This window comes from Equus caballus, chromosome 3 (assembly GCF_041296265.1).
Source record: "Equus caballus isolate H_3958 breed thoroughbred chromosome 3, TB-T2T, whole genome shotgun sequence".
Lineage (NCBI taxonomy): Eukaryota > Metazoa > Chordata > Mammalia > Perissodactyla > Equidae > Equus > Equus caballus.
In genome coordinates, this window is record NC_091686.1 from 45,074,249 (window position 1) to 45,089,674 (window position 15,426).

General features: G+C 40.1%; 1 long non-coding RNA gene across 1 annotated transcript; it reads right to left on the reverse strand.

Annotated features, from left to right (window-relative positions):
• Positions 1-8,601: 8,601 nt before the first annotated feature.
• On the reverse strand, positions 8,602-14,643 carry LOC111772838 (uncharacterized). The gene is made up of 3 exons (XR_011436796.1): positions 14,256-14,643; positions 10,579-10,664; positions 8,602-9,345 (listed from the first exon to the last, which is right to left on the reverse strand). It is a non-coding gene; the product is annotated as an uncharacterized lncRNA (long non-coding RNA).
• Between the last annotated feature and the right edge of the window lie 783 nt (positions 14,644-15,426).

A 15,426-nucleotide genomic window follows, 5' to 3' on the forward strand; every position in this document is an offset into this window, starting at 1 on the left:
GCTTCCTCAGCAAAAAAGAGGAGGACTGGCAGTAGTTAGCTCAAGGCTAAGCTTCCTCAAAAAAAAAAAAAAAAAAAAAAAAGACTCCCTGCCTTACCGGTTACTAGGTTGACCAATATAACTGTAGCAAGCAACTGGTAGAGAAAAAATAAGACAAGGCTGTCAACATAATTTGGAGTGAAGGTTGTGGAGTAATAAATTTGTAATTGTGATGACCAATGTACTTTTATGTCATACTTCAATATAAAATAATTGTGAAGTGGCTTACGAAGATACCATAGTGAACAGAATGAAATATAAGAATCCACGGAAATTGGAGTAAAGAAAAATAAATGTAAAAAAAAAAGATGAAGCTGGGATAGAGTCAGTCAAAAACCAAATACCTGCTGGAAAGGGCTATACATTTGGCTCTATACTTCCTAGAGTCGGTACCCATCCACCCACGGCAAAAACCATCAGTTACATGAGCCTATAAGACAAACAAACTACTTGATTAAGAAAATAAAATTTAATTTCCAGTAGTAGGCATCACAGTAATAATAATAGCTAACATTTATTGGTTATCACATGCAACTATCAGATCTTAATTAATTTACTTGTATTTTCTCATTTGATGATCACAATAACCCCATGAGACTGGCACTGTTATGGTCTCCATTTTACGGAAGAGCAAACTGGGCCTTGGAGAAGTTAAGTGGATTTTCCAAAGGCACATGACCAGTAAGAGGGTCTGACAACGTCCAAATGAGGCAAACTCTTTGCCAGCCCCAAGCCCAGGAACTGAGCCATTAGGTTATATCTGAAATAAATGTCCCGGTAAGTTTTCAAGGAAATAGACCAAGCATTGGAGAGGAGTGCAGCTCAAACCTCAGTGTGCATATAAACCGCCGGGGATTCTAAAATGCCGATTCTGATTCAGTAGATCTTGTACTGGGGGTCGGGGGCTTGAGATTCCACATCTCTACCCAACACCCAGGAGACAGTCATGCTGCTGGCCTGGACCACACTGCAACTGGCAAAGCTGTAGCGAACAGTATTCCTAGTTTCAAGGGATGCTATCTTATAGCATCCTGTAAAGAACGTGGGTGGTCTAAAACCAAAGCATTTCAGTAAAAGCATTTCTTTCTAAAATCAAAACTATATGAGAAATGTAGCACAGGAAGGGTCTGACCTAACCAAGGAATTTAAAGTATCCATAGAAAAAAATGAGTATCCTGGGGTCGGCCTGGCGGTGCAGCGGTTAAGTCCGCACGTTCTGCTTCGGCGGCCCGAGGTTCGCCAGTTTGGATCCTGGGTACGGACATGGCACCGATTGGCAAGCCATGCTGTGGCAGGTGTCCCACATATAAAGTAGAGGAAGATGGGCACAGGTGTTAGCTCAGGGCCAGTCTTCCTCAGCAAAAAGAGGAGGATTGGCAGTAGTTAGCTCAGGACTAATCTTCCTCAAAAAAAAAAAAAAAAATGAGAATCCTATTAATAATACACCTTAAGTTCATATTAGTCTGTATTCAATTGCAACAAAATTGTGGCTAATCACTTTAAGTAGGGACAGGTCCTGATGGCTGGATCTCAGTGAGGTGAGTCTTAATTACACACATGGCTGTGATTTCTTGCAAGAAAGTAAAAAAGGCCAAAGCAGAGGGAGATTTAGAGGGATAGGGAAATGGCCTCCTATTTTCATGCCTAGAAAACAGATTTTTCTAAAATAATTGCTACATGGCATCATCCAAGATAAAGAATTCTCTTTTTTATTTTTTATTTATTTTTTTTAGGAAGATTAGCCCTAAGCTAACATCTGCCAATCCTCCCCTTTTTGCTGAGGAAGACTGACCCTGAGCTAACAACCGTGCCCATCTTCCTCTACTTTATATGTGGGACACCTGCCACAGCATGGCTTGCCAATCGGTGCCATGTCCGTACCCAGGATCCAAACTGGCGAACCTCGGGCCGCCGAGAAGTGGGAGGTGCGAACTTAACCACTGTGCCACCAGGCCGGCCCCAGAACTTCTCTTTTTAATTAATGGAGAATGAGAAGGAGCTTCTGAGACTGCTGCTTCAGAACCCACAAGTTTTTAGCAAAACTGCATGTCTTCAAACACTGTTTTCTTTTAATTTAGAATCTGATGCCAAGGAAACATCAATATCTAAGCACATTCAAGGTAAATCTTCCTTCTTGTTTTTGAAGTGAATAATTTAGCAAGATAGCAATGAGTTATAGAGTTTAGTTAATTCACTAGTTTGTTGGGTTTAATCCCAATCACTGTGTTCTTGATAAGTCAGCTGGACTTCCTTATGCCTCAGTTTCTTTACCTATAAAGTAGCTATGATGATACTGTTGTACTTTCTTGCAATTTAATTCTGGGGCATGGCCACTTTATCTGCAGTATGGTTAGTCATCTCGTTATGCATGGTCAAGAACCTATAGACTCAAAGTCTTCTGTGTGATTATACTGTGTCAGGGAGGTGGAAATTCTCCCCCACCTCTCGAGTTCTTGTGGCTGGACTAATAATAAAATTGACAAAAGACCAGATTAACAGGAGAAAAGCCAATTTAATACATACGTATGGGAGATCGTAAAACTAATGCTCTCCAAGATTGGCAAAGCAAGCTGCTTTTATATCTTTTCCACAAAGAAACAATAACTTTGTGACGATTTGAACAAAGAAACTTAGGTTTGGGGTATGTAATTACTGAGGAATACAAGCAGAGTTTAGGCTTGAGGTAGTAAATTAATAAGAGTAACAAGGTTTGTTGATATATCATTTTTTGGCCCTGAATTCCTTATCACTGTTGATAGGGTGCCTCGGTGTCCTGGAGCAGGAAGGGTACCTTTCACGTGGGAGATTTACTTCCTGCTTTCACGGAGAACAGAGAGAAGAGGGTCAAAACTTTAAGTCAAAACAAGTAACTTTAATTCAAAATAATCAATATGCTATTGTGGGATGTTTGGGGGCAGCCTGCCCTGGGCCCCAACAACTGGGAAGCAAGGGGACTAGGAACCTCAATTTTCTCCCTCAGTTACACAAAGCCAATACTTGGCTTGCCAAAAGGAACCAGAGCAATGTGAGAGCAGAATGATATTTTTAAAAATCCTGTCCCTAGGAATATTATATCTTTCATGTTTCTCAGTTCCATGGTGCTTGAGAACTCAGACTCAAGGAGAGCCACAAACTGAGATGTGTCTACCAAGGTCACGCTGGGCCATCGGCTGTAGGGTAAGTGGCCACCAATGGGTGGGTTCTGGAGTGTGTTCCAGAAGTTTATACAATTTGAAAGTTCACCTTAGGAAAATAAAGCAAACTTGTAACTCCAAAAACAGGTACAAATGTATCAGGGAATAAGAAAGAAATCACAACAAATAAGTTAAAAGCTGACAAATACTATAAATATTATAATATTTATAAATATAAAAGAAAGGGGCCGGCCCCGTGGCCGAGTGGTTAAGTTCGTGCGCTCTGCTGCGGCGGCCCAGGGTTTCACTGGTTCGGATCCTGGGCACGGACATGGCACCACTCATCAGGCCACGTTGAGGCAGTGTCCCACATGCCACAACTAGAAGGACTCACAACTAAAATATACAACTATGTACTGGGGGAATTTGGGGAGAAAAAGCAGAAAGAAAAAAAAATAGATTGGCAACAGTTGTTAGCTCAGGTGCCAATCTTTAGGGAAAAAAAAAAAGAAAAATAACATAACTTTATTAACTTCCTGACATACTTCTATTCTGTTTTTTGGACTTCATGTTCCTTGAGCACCTTTTTGTATGACAATTATTTTATAATTTCTATAGAGAGAATACAAGGACTTCAGTATCTCTGTAAGTGGGGTTGTTCAAAATTTATTTTACTGATAGTTTAGAAAAGCTTTTTTTAGCTTCACAACTCATTATGGGTAACTTCATATACATTTTTAGGATTGTAGCCAAAATTGGGAAGGCTTTTATAACATTTCTTTAACGTGAGCTCTAGGGTTTGGAAGCGTTTTCTACCAGTTGCGTCTAGTTTAGTCCATATCAAACCAGTTCCTCCCCCGCCACCCACATACTTCTGATGCTGGATGCCGTCCGCATCTTCAGCAGCTTGACCACACCTATGGCTTTAAACCTGCACATATCACACTGGGCAGCTGGAGTTTTTCTAGACGCCATTCCAACACCGAGACCACCAGCAGTAACTCAGCTGTAGAAGTATGTAGAAGTGTGAGTCAAATACGCCCCATAAACCCAAGCTAAACATATTTCCAACTCAACTCTCCCACACCTGAAACCCAAAAATGCCTGCAGCCCTTCAATGCCAGTTGATGCAATGGCATATGTGATCAAGAGGAAATCAAAATGAGAAAAGAAAGTGATCGCAGCCAACTGTAGCTAAAATATCTTATTTGGAGCATGTTTGTGAGGGGTCGCTGCTTAAACGTCATTTTAAATCCACCTCTGACAGAAATGACAACTAATTTTCTCATGTCAGACAACTTCAATACATCCACCTCCAATCTGATTATTTCATGCAAAAAAGTTATGCTATGTTATTTTTAAACATTAGCTCATTTAATCCTCACAACAACACGGGGTAGTTATTATTGCACAAGTGAGGAAACTCAGGCTTTGAAAGTTAAGCCACTCATTCAAGATTGCAAAACTAGTGCCATCGTTTCCAAAGCTGGCACGCACACAAGTCCTCTGTCCTGCTTCTTTGAGAGAATAGAGTGAGTTTAAGGTGGAACAGAATGAGAACAAAACTTACTATGCTTTCTTTGGCACAAAAAGAACGTGGATAGGTATCAAAGTCTCATTAAGAATTTTAAATGCTGCGTCACTACCTCCTAGCAGTAACTTGGACCCTAGGCTAAGAATCCAAAAAGTTTATGCAGATATTGGTGCCACCTTTGGGTAAGCCATTCACCAACAGTTTAACTCAGTTTTACATGCCAAAGAGCATTTTCTCATAAAATTAAAAATGTTATTCTCATTTTTGAATCAAGATTCAGTGGACCTTACTAAATAGCATATATGTGGCCTGATGTGATATTTCTTACTAGGGCAGTATTATGGATTGTACCCTGGAACAGTCTGTGTAATAAAGCATAATTATAATAAAATTATCCTATTTGAATCCAAGGAACTAATACTTAAAATTCTCTTTGGTTTCGGCTAAGCTTATATCCCTTATACCAGAAAATCTTAAGGGGACAACGTACCACCAAAACCCTAGCTCTGTTCGCATCATGAAAGCCACCTATTTACTATTTAGGTTTGCATGTTAGTCTATTCCAAATCCCTCTGAAAATGTGGCCACACCGGAAAGCTCGCCTCCAGGAAATCACAGACAGACTCTTTCTGAGGATCTTAAAGATGGTATATGCTGCATCATGCCCCAATCCCCTTTCACAAACATTCCCAAACAGATGTGCTCTCCCTTATTATTCACCAGAGAAATGCAAATTAAAACTAGAACGATACCACTCTATACAAGGACTGGAAAAGCTTAATGACTGACAAAACCGAATGTTAACAAAAATGTGGAGAAACTAGAACTCTCAAAACTGATGGTGAGAATGTAAAATGGCACAACCACTTTGCAAAAATATTTGGAGAACTCACTAGAGCTAAACATACGCATACCTTACAACCCAGCAGTTTCATTCCTGGGTATATATCCAAAAGAAATGAGTGTTTATATCTATCAAAAGACAAGTACAAGAATGTTCATAGGCGCTTTTTCGGTAATAGCCAGAAACTGGAAACAACCTAAATGCCCATCAAAAGAAGAAAGGATAGATTGTGGTAAAATTGTGCAATGAAATACTATGCGAAAATGAGAATAAACAGCAGGCAACAACAAGGATAAATCTCACAAAGAAGCACAAATGAAAGAATTCAGACACAACAGACTGTGTAGTATAATATTTGCAACCAAATTTACAAAGAAATATGACAGCATTCACAAGCAGGCAAAACTAAACCGTAGTGATAGATGCCAGGATAATAGTTACCTGGGGGTATTGACCAGGAAGCAATGTCGGAAAGTGACATCTTCATCTGAGTGGCGGCTATTCAGGTGATATATATGTAAAATTCATTGAGTTGTAGACCTAAGATTTGTGTACCGTAAATGTCTGTCATACTTTAATGTACAATATTTTTTATACTGACATCAAGGCAGACCTGCCTTGAAAAGAAAAAGAATCAAGATGTCAACCAGCTAAACAGGAAACCTGGGAGTATACAGGAGGGAGCAGAGTTCCAACTGCTGCTCCCTGGAAGGAACATGGAGGAAGAAGGAAGGAGGGCAGCAGAGCCTGGGGTACCTCTGAGTCAATGAATATGTACAAGTTCATTCTCTCTCTGTCTCTCTCTGTCTGTCTGTCTCTCTCTCTGTCCTCCAACTTCTTTCTTATTTCTTGCTGTTTGCCCTTGAATTTGTGCCCAACTACAGAAAGAAAAGGTAGAAGCGGTTTTGGCTTCAGGGGACTCCTTATCCATCACACTCTGGTTTTGCATGAAGGGTTCTGCTTCAACCCTAATGGATGGGCAGGTCATGTTGTACTTAACATTCAAGTAGCATGAAAGTCATAGTTGAAGGGGTTTTATAGTGCATCCTTATATAGTGTTTCTAATTGTGGTTAGGCTTTATCAATTACTTTAACTACTTTACTATAGCTACAAAGAACTGTTAGAAGACTGTTGATGCAAATAATCCATAATCAAGCTATAAATCAAAATTTGGGGTGAATTTATTATGAGCTAGGTCTGAGGACTATAGCCCAGAGGGCTTCCTTCATCAAGGAAGGAAGGGCACCAAAGAAGTAGGGTGTACAGAGCAGTTATATACGGTCTTGGAACAAAGAGCACACATCACATATGACGGGAACGTCCCTTTTACAGCAGTCATGAGCTTGCTTTGCTAGCACAGCAGGTCAGTAGTCAATCCCTAGTTTCCAGGGAAAGATGCTTATCTTTAAGGAAATGTCGCTATGGGGGGAAGCAACATCCCTATCTTTAAGGGCATCATTCTTGTCTTTGAGACATTGTAAATGTTTAAAGCAGATGTACAATTCATGCTCCACAGGCCACATCAGGCCTTTCTGGAAAAACAAAGTCAGGCCAAAATGGCTTCCTCATATACTCTAATATAACCTACTGCTTGTCATTTATTTATCAAGACGTATTAGTACCCTAAAACAACCTGAATCAATGTTAGTTGGAGACGTTTATAGAAATCACCTAAAAAAATCTTTAAAAATAAAGAAATTTAGTGTCATGTAGTGGTTATTCCTATGGTATATTTCACAGTGGTAGGTTTTGTTTATCACTGTAAACAAGCCTTTCAAGTATTATTTTAAAATGCAATATGGTCAAGTGGGTGAAGGTAAAAAGTCCAGATTTACACAACGACTGAAATTATTGTGCTAGTGTTATGCAAATGATTTTTGAAAGTATTCCTGGCTTAGGATAAAATTTCTAGTGATATCTCAAACAACACAGATTGAAATGAAGAATGTGTCCTCTGAGAATATGTAAGAAAACTTGAAGTGGTTCTTGGGATGACAAAAATACTTACCACAGGTTCAAGTAAACAATTTAGTTCATGGATTTTGGATTTTCTACATCAAAGAATTTTGAATTGCTTCATAAAACATGAAAGCAGAAAAAAAAAATCCTTGACCATTTCATCTACATCCTTAAAAGTTTATGTGTTCCAGTATGGACAAAGAGAAGATTGCCTAAGATGCAGCCATCTTGCATATGCATGTAGTGTAAACTGGACACTCAAACCTAACAGTGAAACAAGTATTTAAACAGAGCTTAATCATGTTATTGCATTCTAGCCTGAGACTTCTGTCATCCTCACATCGTATTTCTGAATTTATATTCCCAGGAAAGAATCGTGCTATAATTTAAATGCAACAAGCACAGTTAACTATATTTAAGTGGTATTTTAAAACACCACTTTCATGATGTACATCTGAAAGCTATATATTGTTATAATCCAATGTTACTGCAATTAAAAAAATAATAAAAAAATAAAATACCACTTTGGAAGAATAGAAATATGTGGCTCATGTTTAAAAAAAAAAATGCAATTAGAGAATGTGGCTGAGTTATTGACTAAGGTCAGTTCTCACTATGTACTAGTAATAAACCCAAGTACCTGCTCTGGGAGCATCTTTGAATTTGTTGGAGAGGACATGTTAATGAATCAGGATAGTAATGTTAACAGAACTCGTTAAGAAGTTCAGACCCTATGCTTCTCCTCACTCCACAACCCTGCACACATTACTTAACTTCTCTGCACTTCTGTTTCCACATCTGTCAAATGGGAATGATAATACTGCCCACCTTGTAAGGCTGTTGTAACTAGTCAACGCTAGAATACTGTGAAGCAGTTAGGAAAATACCTCACATGTGGGGGCCAGCCCTGTGGCTGGTTAAAGTTCCGTGTGCGGTGGCCTGGGTTCAGGGGTTTGGATCTTGGACACAGACCTACTCCACTCATCAGCCATGCTGTGGAGGCATCCCACATACAAAGTGGAGGAAGATTGGCAACAGAGGTTAGCTCAGGGCTAATCCTCCTCAGCAAAAAAAAAATAAACTAAAATACCTTACACGTGGCAAGTGCTCAATAAACGTGAGATCTCATACTTCATCGTTTTCCCTTTTGTTAACAATATTCACAGCCTTTTAATTTTTCTCCACAAAAGACTTTGTAATACAAAGAGTGAATACAATAAGATACCATAGAAACCTAATAGAGAAGAAAATTGAAATGTAGAGACATGAAAACAAGTTTATTTTAAGCAGAATACCACATGTCATAGATTAGGCTAATGATGAGTTTAGCTCCTTCACAGTGGATCTGTGGGTGCCAGCTAACACATCCAAGAAGCCAAATCTCTGGTGTGACAGGTTTCTTCCTTCTTTCCCTCCCACTACTTCCATAATGCTCGCTGACTTGAAATTTAGCTAAGGTGGGCAGTGATGAAATCCTCATGAAATACTCCTCTCTCCAGAAGAGGTCAAACTCAGATCCCAGGGAGACATGCAAGCAACGTCTTACCTAAAGGGTTTTGAACAGCAAACTGATGATGCAGCAGCATATAAAGGACAACTAAGTCACTAACAGCAGCTTCAATCAGCAGTTCCACAAAGCAGTGCAAGGCCACAGTGGACAGTGAGAGTGAAACCCCTGTGTTCCCAGGGGGAGCACGCGGGACACATTATAGTTTATAACTCCCCATTTTTTATTTGGCAAGAGCTTGCTTTTAGTCTAAACAACATTCTCCAGAAGTTCCTGGGCTTCTTTGCATCCCATCTTGCAGCAACATTAAGGAGCATCTCTACGTCCCTGGGAGAGGCAAATAGCAGCGTAAAGAGAGTAAACCAAACCACCTGTGTGTGCACGTGTTTGGCCAAGGGCCAGGTGAACGCGTGTTTAGACTCAGTCTAAGTTCCTGAGGGAAGCACATGCTGTTTCATGTGGGTTTCATCCTGAGAGTCTTCAGAATACAATCAGAGTGACTCAGAAAAAGAGTCTCACAACATCAGAGTCCAGCTGGATTCTTTTGCCCGATTTAGAGGAGTTTTTCTCGCCAAGACTCTTAGGTAATGTCTGAGAAGCCCCTCTCTTGCAAGCCAATTCTGTATTTTGGTTTGGGAGCAGTAACTGGAGAGGGGCTTGATTCAACCTGCCCACCCATCACTTGTAAAACTGCCAACCTTCAGCTGTAAAAGACAACATATTGACTACGCCATTTTGACTTGGCTGCCTTAAAATGGTCATTTCAAAATTTCATTACAAAGTAATGCGTGCAACTAATATCCCCGAGTATTAAACCAATTTCAAGACTCACCCCATCCCTCAGCCCCTCATGGAGACTCCCTCCGAGTTTTCTCTACCCCACAGCCTGAGGTTGATTAAGGGATGGAGCTGGGAGGAGGGGGTTGTACATGTGACATGGTAATGGAATATATGTCAGTTATATTACTTAAAAAAAAATGAGCTGAAAGTTTAATGGTTTATTTTTGGGGCTCTATCAAAATGTCTCTGACTCAAAATAGCTACATAAAAATGTCACAGACTGTGAACTATTCAAAAACGTGAAGAAAAACTTCTCGAGACAAAGTAGTAGTATTTCTCTTGATGACTATGAGTAATCAGAAAAGGATTAGTCCAACAGCACAAGGGGAATTTGTGCCCAAAGGGAGCTGTCTACCTTGTATTCTTACCTTTTCCAATCTGTTTACAAGAAAATGTGGTAAGGCTGTAAAGGTGGTACTCCAGGGAGCCTTAGAAATTCACAGGAGACCACAAGGACCATGAAATAACCTGGCCTTTCATCTCAGCCTCATGGAACACCTTAAGAACTTAATCAGTGGCATCTACGCACATGTATGAATTTTGGATTCCCCTGCTTTGTGACTTTTATAACTCATAGCAATGTAAGCACACAAAAAGGCAAGAGCAGGAAGTGAGCTATATATAAAATGCTTTTGTCTGTCAATTGCAGGTAATATATGGGGGCAGCTTTAGAAGGAATGACTCTCAGCTGGAAGGGAAAAGACAGCTTAATTTCATTACCCTGCTTCCACAGACCCAGTCATGCTCCTCATTTTTCCTATGCAAGGTTAGAGAGAGCGCAGGGATGGTCCTGCTGGGAGGCTCCTCTGAAAAAGAAGAAAAGAAAGAGGAGCTGGTGATGGGGGTTGGGGCGGGGGGGAGAAGGGGAGGCAGTATGCAATAAAAAACAAGGAAATAATCCCATGAAAGAGCATCCCCGTAATAAAACCAGGGCAGAGCCAATACAAATATGTAACCATTACTGGAATCCATCACTTCCATCTTATCACATATCTAGATAAATGTTAATAAGCCTCTTTCAGTGAAAAATGTCTCTTATTTGCAACAAGTACAGTACTTCTTAAAAAACTGATGTTGTAAGAATATTTAAATCAGTTATTTACTCCAGACCCGTTCATCAGCTTTTCCAAATGTTAGAATAACTATACTCTTCTCTCCAAAATATACAGGAAATCAAAACGCAGGAGAGGACTGTCCAGGAAGGTTAGGGAATCAGTAACACGTAGCCCGATCCTTAAGCACTATTTCCACTTGCTGACAGGTCAATGTGCTGTGCTGTCCTTTCCAACAGAACTCTCTCTGAAGATGGAAATGTTCCGTATCTGCTGCCTAATACAGGGGCCACTAGTCACACGTGGCCCCTGAATACTTGAAATGTAGATAGCACAACTGAGAAACTGAATTTATTTTAATTTAAATTTAAATGGCCACATGTAGCTGATGGCCATGATATTGGATAGTAAAATTATATAATTATTGCCTTGTTATTTTGTTCTTTTCATATTAACTATGATTAGGGAAAACGGTTGCCAGAAAAACAAGAAAATGTACAAAAATTTACTATTTTTAATGCATAAAAATTTTGAAAAGTGAGTTGGAAAATAACAAAATCCAGTGTAAAAATGGACAGACTGCAAGAATGGGCAATTTGCAGGAAAAGAAATAAAAATTACAATAGATGTTTAGAAAAAATTGTTCAGCTTCACAATTGATAAAAATGAAAAAATTTAAATGAGACACCTTATGCTGTTACTCAAGTTGGCAAAGATCAACGAATGATTAAAAACAGTGTTGATAAGTCTGCGAGCATTTACACTAGAGTGAGCTTGGACGATCTCTCAGTTTGGCAATATGTATCAAAACCTTTAGAAATGATCCTTGCCTGACCCGATTATTCCATTTTTAATGAATTTTGTGGTAAGGAAACAATCAGACATGCAAAAAGATGTCTATGAAAGTCTCTTCCCAGAAGCAGTTTATGATAGTAAGAAACTAGGAAAAGGACCAAACGGGAAATAGTGAAATCTTCAAGTGAATGAAGATACATTAATACATATATTGAATGAAAAAAGTCTGGAAGAAACTCATTGAAACATCAAAAGCAGTTGTTACTATGCTATGGGATACAGGTGATTTGGGGTTTTTTAAAATGTTTTCTTCATTAGGAATAATTTATTTTGTAAGTCATAAACTGTAAATTCTTTTTTTTTCTTGGTGAGGAAGATTAGCCCTGAGCTAACGTTCATTGCTAATCTTCCTCTTTTTCTGCTTGAGGCAGATTAGCCCTGAGTTAAGATCTGCACCAATCTTCCTCCATTTTGTATGTGGGATGCCTCCACAGCATGGCTGATGAGTGGAGTAGGTCTGCACCCAGGATCTGAACCTGTGAACCCAGGCTGCCAAAGTGGAGTGTTTAGAACACTAACCACTTGGCCACAGGGCCAGCCCCCATAAATTCTATTTTTAAAATACACAGGGGCAAATCTTGCCTTTGCAATGCTTTCCCCACCCCATTCCTGACAGTGGAAGCCGTCACTGAAAGAAGGAAAGATTTTTCAAACTGAGCTTTAATTGAATTGTCCCATGTAAGGGCCTGGCTTACACAATGTTGTTTAGGGCAACACTTCTAAAACTTTGATGCATACACTAGCCACCCAGAATCTTGTTGTAATGGAGATTCTGCTTCAGTGGGGTTGGCTTAGGGCCTCGGTTGCTGCGCTTCTAACCAGTGCCTGACTAGTGATGCCAATGCTGCAGGTGTGTGGCCGACACTCCCAGCAGCAAGGGTTTCAGCCAAGCATAGTTAATCACCAACCACACTTAGCCACTCTAGAACCATGTCATCCCCTTCCTGCTTCTCAAAGGTATTTCCTCTGTTGGCAGAGGAACTTGATCAGAATATCCATTTTATGCTTCGTGTTGACCTGTGCTCCTGCAGCGGCTTCCTCTGCTGGTTCTGTGTACTCGGTAAACCTTGGTAGACTTCCGGAGGAGCGCTTTGACCTGGCTGCACGCTGCAGTCACCTGGAGAGATTTTCTGCTCAGTTAAGTCAATCTGGAGCTGTGCATCAGTGTATTACAAAAGCTCCCCAGAGGATTCTAATCTGTAGCCAAGTTTGTCAGCCACTATTCTAGAAGGAAGGAAGAGAACACCTGAGAAGGCTGAGCTCATCAATACGTGAGTAACAGCAAAGCCATAGCTGTGCTCACTCTTCTTCAGATCACCAAACACTGCTGAGGAGTGGAAGAGGCTCCGTACATCAGCACGATCCAACAGAAATACAACGCAAGGCATGTGTAATTTTCAATTTCCTGGTCGCCACATTAAAAGTTTTAAAAGAAACAGGTAAAATTAATTTAAATAATATATTTTATTTAATCCTATATATCCAACACATTACCTTTCAACATGTAACCAATATAAAGAATTATTAATGAGATAATTTATATTCCTTTCTTCATATGAAATCTTGGAAATTCAGTGTATGTTTTACACGTGCAGCGCATCTCCATTCAGACTAGCTCCATTTCACGTGCTCAATAGCCTGTGTGGCTCGTGGCTCCCATGCTGGACACTATAGCTTCAGAAAGTACTATAGAAAAATTCCATTTCAGGAGATTTCTACTTTTGAGTAAGTTGAGACTGCGTGAACCCAAAGCCAGTTGTGCATATTGAGAGAATCTGGCCTTGCACCTAACTTGTCCATATCTTCTACCACAGTGTCCATGCAGAACGGAGTTTCTAACATCTCAGAGCCTATTCACTTCCATTATCTAACCTCCAGGGCGTGAGGTGGGTGTCCAAGTGCATGTTCCCAAAGTTAGTCTTACTTCCTAAAACCACAAATAGAATATGAGACATTTTTCTGTGAGGACTCATCAGGCCGATGCTACACAATCAGTGTGGAAGATTCAGCACACTGGATACAAATCAGTTGAATAAAATTTAGGCCCCAAAATGGACTAAACAATAAGTAAGATGTATTTCTACTTTTAATTTTTAAATAATGTGCCTTTTATGGCCAAGAGCTCAAAACTTTAATAAACAAGGTAATGCTAACACAGAGCACTGTTAATAAAATGATGGATGTTCTGAATCTCGATCTAGAATGGTACACGTTCTCCAGTTTAGTTCTTTTAAAGCTAATCTGTTGTTCGCTTGCACTGTGTGGACTGTTTTTAAATGTATCAGCCACATCCCCTCGACCACTACTCCTACCTCATCATCAAGTGGAAAAAGTTGAAAAGGTACCAAGACTTTAATATTAAGAGAGCTTCTATCTCTACCTTATTTATGTTCTACGGAAAAAGCACCAAAATCATAAAGTTTTATATTTCAGCACTTGCTAAAACGATAACTCTGGAGTTTTGCTTTTGGTAGATGTCATCTTTCTTACCTAAACCCATGCATTGCCGTCTCTTCATCCTTCACCACTCCAGCTCCTGGGAAAAGCCAAAAGATATCGTAGACAAAAAGGGATTCAGTTAACTGCTTGATGCCAAAATCTTCTGTAAACGTATAGAAACAGAAATCTAACCAACAAACCCCTCCCCACCTGCCTCTCGCAGGAGGGTGAGCACCAGAGGAACAAAGAAGCTACCTTTCAGGACCTCTGGCCAACAATATGCTGGGCGCTGCAGCACCCAGAGCAAGCACAAAGATGTGCCACACGGGAGTGGGAGCTCTGGGAGTACAGCCAGATGTCAAGTAGAGAGAGCACGGTTTCTGTTATTGCCAGGAGTTGCAAAAGAGAAAAGAAAAAAGGGAACAAGAAGAAAAGTGTAGCGATCTATTTCAGATGTGGAAGGAATGAGTATATTCTATGAGAAAGGCATTTCAGGATGAGATGCATATGATCTAAAGATGAGGTGTATTCTTTATGGGTCTCTGTTGGGGAAAAAAAAAATTCACTGTCACAAGTCTTTTAACTGACTTTTAGTCATTCTGATATGTACTCTCCCCGGGTTATGCAAGACAACCGGACTGTATGATTAATTAGGATGGGGTGCTGACCAACAGGATCTTGGCAGCTTAAGAAAGGAAAAAAATGGAGGCAGAAGCAAAAGAGGAAGTAGAGAAAAGAATTTATCTGTTTGTTGTTTGGGCAGGAACACGGAGGGGGCTAAGAAACACGGAGGTGGGGGGTTCCTGCCCTGCTCCGCCACAGTCTGGAGAATCCACAGCCCTTGCCTGTCTCCACCGCCTTCTGCTGCTATAGAAACAGAAGACCTTCCGGCTGCATTTCCCTCTTCCTCTCCAAAGAGACCCAGGGAGCCAGTGGGCCTCCAGAAGATGAAAGAGGATGAGGACTCAGCCCAGATGGTCGCTGGGCTAATCTGCCAGGGCTGCCATGACAAAGCACGACAGGCTGGGTGGCTTCCACAAGACATTAGCTCAGAATCATTGTAAGTTAAATATTTGTGAAAGGTCATACTGAAGATATAAGAGAGGAGAAAATTATTATGTTAGCATAATCCAATGTGGACAAAATTTTAAGTTATAATTATAAAGATACTTATAAATATAATTATGAATTCCATATTACTTTAAGTAATATCCAGAGTACA